Below are 7,942 nucleotides of genomic sequence, written 5' to 3' on the forward strand. Positions count from 1 at the left end.
CAACAGATTATGATGTGGTGCTCAGCGGAGGGGCAGATCATGGAGCTATTGAAACAGAGTGTATGGAGCTTGAGGAAGAAGGTCATTACTTTATTTCCTGCTGATAAGTGTCCCTTTTCGCTTGGTGCTTGTCCGATTTTTCTTATTTTGTTTTTAATGAATTTTATCATCTGGAATAGCAGGGGTGCGTTAAAATCCAATTTTCAAAGTCGTGTTAAGGAGTTGGCTCGTGTTCATGATCCGACTGTGTTTGTGGTTATGGAAACTTGTTTGGGAGGGGAGAAAGCAAAAGGTATTACAGATAGATTGCCTTTTGATGGAGCGATTCATATGGATACGATTGGCTGTATGGGGGGGATTATGGATTCTATGGAATTCAAACAAAGTAGAAGTTACCCTTATGGAAAAAACAGAGCAAGAAATTCATGTTACCATTAAGGTACGAACTTCCAACCTGTCTTTGTTATTTTCAGCTATTTATGCTAGTCCTAGGTTTGCTAAAAGGTCTATCTTGTGGAATAATCTAATAAATGTTGCGGAGTTGCATAGCATGCCTTGGGTTATTGCAGGGGATTTTAACGAGCCTCTTTCTAGTGCTGATAAGTTAGGAGGCAGAGATGTCAGCATCAGAAGGTCTCTCCTTCTAAAGGACTGTCTGGACATATGTAATATGATTGATCTGGGGTTCTTGGGTTCAAGGTTTACTTGGGCTAATCGTAGAGATGCTCACATTCTCATCCAAGAAAGAATAGATAGATTTTTTTGTAAATCTTGATTGGTGCACTCTCTACCCTGAAGCTAAAATTACTCACCTAACTCGTTGTCACTTGGACCACTGTCTGGTTCTACTGGAAACCAAGCCTTCTGAGTTGTCCAAACCTAATATGTCTTTCATGTTCTAGAGCTTTTGGCTCTCGGACCTTTCCTTCCCTAGGGTTGTCCAGCAAGCTTGGAGTCAGGGCCTTCACCTCCAGGGTGCTATTACTAAATTCTCGCGGGATGCCTCAGATTGGAATAAAGTTCATTTTGGTAATATCTTTGCAAAAAAGAGAAGGATTATGGCTAGGTTGAATGGAGCCCAGAAAAGCTTAGCTCTTAGGCCGTCTCATAATCTTGTTATATTGGAAAGGCAACTCCAAGCTGACCTGGCTTGTGTTCTAAGCCAAGAAGAGGAGTTTTGGGCTTTGAAATCTAGAGTGAATTGGATGATGTTCGGTGATCGTAACAATTCCTTTTACCATGTTTCAACCTTGGTACGAAGGAAGAGAAACACTATTAGTGCTATCATGTTTAACACTAGAGAATGGGTGCATGATGAGAACGAGGTGAAGGAGGTGATCCGTAATGGGTTTGCAAAGTTGTACAGTACGTCTCTTTGTTTTGCTTCTCATCATATTCAGCCTGATAGCACCTGGCATGCTTGCATCACTGATGAGGACTGGGACAGTCTTGATGCAGATGTTACTGATGAGGAAATCAAAGCAGGTCTTTGGTCCCTGAAAGCTTTCAAGGCCCCTGGGCCTGATGGTCTCCACACTGGCTTCTTCCAACGGTTTTGGCTCGTAGTAGGCAAGTCTGTAGTGGAGGAAGTTAAGAAGGTTTTTCTGTTGAAAGAAGTTCCGGAGTTCTTAAACAGTACTTTCATTTCTCTCATTCCTAAAATTCCTGGCCCAAAAACCCTAAGCAACTACCGCCCAATCAGTCTTTGCAACACGGTGTATAAGGTTGTGTCGAAAGTAATAGTTGCAAGATTGAGACCGCTACTTGACCGAGTTATCTCTCCTCTTCAGACTGCATTTGTTCTGGGTGGAAGGGGTACGGACAATGCCATTTTATCCATACTATGAGTAGAAAGAAAGGAAAGGTTAGGTATATGGCAATCAAAATAGATTTGGAGAAAGCTTATGACAAGCTCGAGTGGAGCTTTGTTAGGGAGATGCTTATCAGAATAAATCTTCCTCAAGGGCTTATAAAGCTTATCATGAGCTGTATTTCATCGGTAAATACCTCTATTTTAGTAAATGGAGCAAGGTTGGATCAAATTCTTCCCTCTAGAGGAATTAGGCAAGGAGATCCTTTATCTCCGTACATCTTCATTATATGTATGGAATTGCTTGGCCACCTTATTGAAGCACAGTGTAGTTCTAAGAGCTGGATCCCTGTGAAATCAGCTAGGGGAGGTTTGGCGTTCTCTCACCTTTTCTTTGCGGATGATTTAGTGCTATTTGTTAGAGCTGACCATGGGAATTGCATTATTGTCCTAGAGGTGTTGAATGAGTTCTGTGATCGATCAGGGCAAACAGTTAGTGAGGCGAAATCCAGAATATATTTTTCACCAAATGTGGATAGGGACATGAGAGTTTCTCTATGTAATATTTTGGGCTTTCAATCTACACCAAATATTGGAAAGTATCTTGGCATTCCCATTAAACATTCTGGCCCTTCAGCTAATGATTTCAACTTTGTTTTGGATCGGGTGAAGCAGAAGCTTGCAGGCTAGAAGGCAAAACTCCTTTCTTTGGCAGGTAGAGCTGTTTTGGTCAAGCATGTATCCTCTACTATCCCTAATTATGTTATGCAATGTGCATATTTACGTGGCAAAATCTCTGAGGGCGTTGATAGAGTTAATAGGAACTTTCTTTGGGGTTCCTCGAAAATTGCAAAAAAGACTCATTGGGTGAACTGGGAAAAGGTTACTAAGACTAAAAAGGAGGGTGGCTTAGGGATCCAGTCTGCTAAGGGAAGAAATTTGGCCCTTCTAGCAAAACTTAATTGGAGATTTCAGACAGAAGGAAGTTCTTTATGGGCTCAGGTTCTTAAAGGTAAATACTGTAGTACCAGAAGAATTTATTCAAGTAATAGAGACAGATTGCCTTGCTCTAGGGTGTGGTCTGCAATGAAAAAGGGAGCTGAGGTGTTTCAAAAAGGAGTTAGATGGACCATTGGAAGGGATAGTAATCTTAGTCTTTGGAATGATAGCTGGACTAAGATGGGCCCTCTCCGGCAAGCCATTTAGGGCCCCCTGACCCGAGAAGCGATGAACCTAAGAGTGAGGGAAGTTGTTTCTGTTGGTGGATGGGACTGGACAAAAATTCCTTTTGTTTTTTCGGAGCCAACAAAACTTGAGCTCCAGGCAATTTCGGTTTCTTTGGCTTCGAGAGGAGGGGATAAGTTAACTTGGATAGATTCAAAGCATGGTAAATTCAATATTGGGTTTGCCTATAAGGTAGCTACTAGGGTGGGTCATGGTGCTCAGTTTGAGGGGAGCTAGATTTGGAAAGTAAAGATTCTGCCCAGGATTCAATCTTTTGTTTGGCTTTGCTTGCATAATAGTATAGGAGTAAAAGATTGTCTCCTTTCAAGGGGTATTGTTCCTGAGAGTTCCTGCCCATTGTGTCATTCAACCAATGAGTCCATATTGCATGCACTAAGGGATTGTGAAGTTGTGAAGCATATTTGGAGTCAATTGGGAGTGTGTGATGTGGACAATCATTTCTTTGAAAGAGATATTTAGGAGTGGTTAAAAGTCAATAGTACAATCAAGAAACACACAGGTCAGCTGCACATTCCTTGGAGTATTCAATTTCTTTTTGCTGTTTGGTTAATTTGGAAGCATAGGAACCACAAGGTCTTCAGGAGTCTTGGGCCGAATCCCCATTTGGCAAAGGAAATTGTCCAAAGGGCATTTGAGTACAACTTCTGTGTTACGCCAGCCAAGGAGCCCATCGTTAGAATTGTTAGGCCAATCCGACGGTCTAAACCTGTAGCAAGTTGGTTGAAATTGAATACAGATGGCTCTTCCCTTGGAAATCTGGGTTTGGCGGGTGGAGGGGGTTTGATTCACAATGAAGAGGGTGGATGGGTAGTTGGGTTTGCTCGCAAAATAGGAATTACAACTAGTTTTCTTGCTGAACTTTGGGCACTTAGAGACGGTCTTAATCTATGTGTTAATCGCAGCATATTAGCAATAGAAGTAGAGTTGGATGCTAAGTCTATTGTGGATGCTGTTGTGAACCCCAAATATTCTAATATCTTTGCTTCTGCTCTCATGGATGATTGTAGACACTTGATATAGCAAATCCCTCAAATTCGTTTCAAGCATTGTTTCTAAGAAGCAAACCGTTGTGCGGATGCCTTAGCCAGGATGGGAGGTCTTCAAGAAGCTGAGTTTACTGTTTTTGAAAGTCCAACTGTGGATATTTCCAGTTTGTTAGATTTTGATCTCAATGGCTTGTACTTGAACAGGCTTTGTCCTGTTTCTCTGTTGGAGCTTTAGCTTTGTTAATATAATTCCCCTTTACCAAAAAAAAAACACTGCATTTTATTACACGTTCCACACACCACTATTGCTTATTTCTTTCACTTGCTTTCTTACACTTACTGAGTTCTCGTGCTTTCTTACACTTATTGGATACTCATGCAAACGATGAAAATAGCTATATATAGAACACAAAGGAGACAAATGCTTGAAGAAGAAATCCCCGGCCTATTGCTAGAGTCGGTGATGATGACTCTTACAACTCCCCATACATATTCTGCGGCAAGATTTAATTTTGAGGTTTGTTGTATATACTCCGATCAATATGAGTGTCATTATAACGTTGGCTCAAGTAAGTCCCACATAAAATTGGCGGAAACCTGGAAAAACAGAGAAATGCGCACTGTTTAATATTTCCAAGTCCATCCATATGATTATACTTATATAACAGCTAGCCACGTACGTAATTATCCACCTAAATTTGGGGTGATTTAGATCTTTAATACCCTTGACAAATGGTGAACATACACAAGAGGCATTAACTTACTTGGGAGGATTATTTTCTGAATTGCAGGTTGAGACAAGACAATTATGACTTGGTACCACGAAATATGCAATCTGCCGCAGGGGGAAAAAAAAAGTTATGCATGAACCATTATAAATTTCAAAATGTGTACATGAAAGTAATAGACACAATTTTATGCAAATTATGATACCAAGGGCTTGGGAGAATAATTTATCTTAGATTTCCAAACAACCCAGTGCCCACAACTAAGTTTAACTCTAATTTTTGGATGTACACCTGAGTAAAGTGCCACATTAAATTATGATGAGAATAATAAGTTGTTAATATAATATGATTTAGCACATATACTAATTGAGTTTAGGCATTTTGGGTTAAAGCGTGTCTTTATATGTTATATTAATTACTCAAAGAGTCTTTCATAATTGGAGTGAGAACGGTGTATTGCATACAAGGGAAAGCCAATGAGGGGGAGGCTGTTGTGAACCTTACAACATATTCACTGTTTTTTTTTTTTTTTTTTTTTTTTAAAACACAGAAACAAGAGGTTACTGAATATCTTTCTTGACCATTCACCAAAACTCTGTGCAATGTGGACCTGAGTAGAAATCATGTAAAGCAAAATTTTAATTACAGAATTATCTCTTATTCAGGACAAAAGACGTACATTACTTGAAAATACAGTTGCTCCAACGCTCCAGCATGTCACCAAGATTCACAATAAAGTAACATGCATCAGCATGCAAGCTATTGCTACTACACAATGTGACATAATATATGTATACTAAACAAATGTTACAACTGATGTCTCAATTTATTTCCGTAAATATTACATTTACTCACCCTTTTAGAGGTGGTACATCTTCCCATATCTGAGGTTTAGCATCCCTATCCTTGCATATCTGCGAGTAATTAACAAAATTGCAACAACTAATTAGTGCTTTACACAGTCATTTGAGTTTTACTTCACCCAAATTAAAATAAAAAATAAAAAAATGTTCATTTTCAGAGCAGTCTTCTTACTTGGAGACCTGAGACGCCATCTGTTGCCAAGAGGGTAATCAAGCCATAGTCAAAATGAGCTCCAGCTCCAAATATTCCCTTTTGATGGATCAGAAATTCCGCCTAATAAAAAAACCCCTCCCTGTATTACTAACGATACAACAATTAAGCAGGCCAAAAAATTCAAAATATTGTTCCTAAAACAAAAATTAATTGTAAGTTCAACCTTCATAGTGTAGTAAGCGCAAGATTGCAATTGGCTCGCCAAGCATTTCTGGCTGGTCAAAGAACTCAACCTTTAGATCAAGTGCAAGGGCTATTATCCTGGCAACTGCCCTTGCCACCTCTCTGAATGCACAAAAAGGAATAGATAGTTGGTAATTTACCCTATTTGAATTCATTATACAGAAAATTGATTCATGGGAACAATTATGACAACTGATGGAATAACAAAGTTTAAACACACAAATTAATACAGTTAAAAAAAAAATTACATGAAGAGACTCCTTAAGAAACTGCCAATTACTATCCTACCGGCATGTACATGTGTGTGCATATAAGACCTTGCTAATAGTTCCATTATACAAACTATTACGTTTGCTAAAACTTACAAAGCCACTCGATGAAACTTCTCCATTGTTTCCCCCCATCCAGGCAGTAGTTCTAAAAAGACAGCAACCAAAAGACAAAAGAAATAAAAAAGTGATCTACTTTAACTGCCTATAGAATCATAAGAAAGAGAGAGCACCAAACATTTAAAAAAAAAAAAAAAAAAAAAAGGGCTTGAACTTGGTTTTCATGGTCCTATTATCCTCTCGTTATCTCGTTCAGGCCAAACATTTGGACCATAAAATGGTTTTTCTGCTTTTGGGTCACCTTCAGCTACTTCCTCTCCAATATAATACCCTTCCTTATAATCTCCTGCAATTACAATACAAACAAATTATATATGAAATAAGGATAGACCCAGTTGAAAAAAAAAAGGTGAAACTTGGTGGCAAAAAACAAACCTTTTAAGTTGGTTTTCAGGGTCCAAAAGCTCGTCAAGAATAGGAGTATAACCCCTATGTTTCTCATTCCTTAAATGCTTCATTTTCTCGCTTAATGGTTGTTCGAACATCCTTCTGCTCTGAGCAAAAACCTCGTCCATAAACTCCTGGTTTATCCCGTGGTTTACGATGTAGAAAAATCCCGAATCCAAACAGGCCATCGCCAAGAAATTATCACAAACAAAAAATGCTTTAAAATATAGATAATATTGTTATTAAAAAGAAGAAGAAGCTAGTAATAGAATAGTTTCTTTCTTTATAGTATGAAATTGAACCCGACCTGTTTGAGTAATGAAAAAGATTGATGAACGTCGGCATTGGAGAGATCAATACAATTGAGGACTGAAGTTTTCTTGGTTCCTTGGACGCTGACTTTGCTTGGAACTACCATTTTTCTTTAGCAAACTGAGCAAGAAGCGCTATTCCGTTTCTCTTGATTCTTTGCTGCAACATAAGTCGGCTATTTGCATTGTAAACCATATATGATGGGACACGAATCTCTCCGATCCCTTTGAAAGTTTACGAATCTAGACAAGAGGAAGAGCTTGTAGCTGTCCCATCAATCTGTAACTTTCGAACTAAAAAAAAAAAGTTTACGAATCTAACACAGTTACCATAAATTTTCCCGTATACTTTTTTACACGTTCATTCACCATTGATGTATCACTTTTTAAATTATGAATAATTAAAAATTTTATTTTTTATTTTATTGTTATGACATCCATCATATTTATTATCATTTTAATTTATTTGTGATAATAGTGTACTGCAATTATTCTTATTATTTTCTAAACTAAAAATATGATATCACATATACTGTTAAAAATATAGAAAATAGAGTCTTAACTCTTGACTATCAAATTCTTTCCATTTTCCCTAAATTGAAAAAAGAAAAAGAAAAAGTGATACATGTTGTTAGGTCATTTTTTACAGTGACATAAGTATGCAGAGTGAGATGTTAAACGAATAAATGAAATGACATAATATTCAGAATCATATGATTAGGTATATTCATATCTAATATATTTTAAAGTGTTTTATTTTCGAAAAAATAAATATTCGAAAGTGTATAAATAATCAACATGTTTACATCTTTTTGATTGTAACGGT

General features: G+C 37.8%; 1 pseudogene; it reads right to left on the reverse strand.

The window, feature by feature from the left end:
• Window positions 1–4,547: 4,547 nt before the first annotated feature.
• LOC112003252 (2-oxoglutarate-Fe(II) type oxidoreductase hxnY-like) lies at window positions 4,548–6,891 on the reverse strand (annotated as a pseudogene).
• Window positions 6,892–7,942: the final 1,051 nt, after the last annotated feature.

This window comes from Quercus suber, unplaced genomic scaffold (assembly GCF_002906115.3).
Source record: "Quercus suber isolate HL8 unplaced genomic scaffold, Cork oak 2.0 scaffold_485, whole genome shotgun sequence".
Classification (NCBI taxonomy): Eukaryota; Viridiplantae; Streptophyta; class Magnoliopsida; order Fagales; family Fagaceae; genus Quercus; species Quercus suber.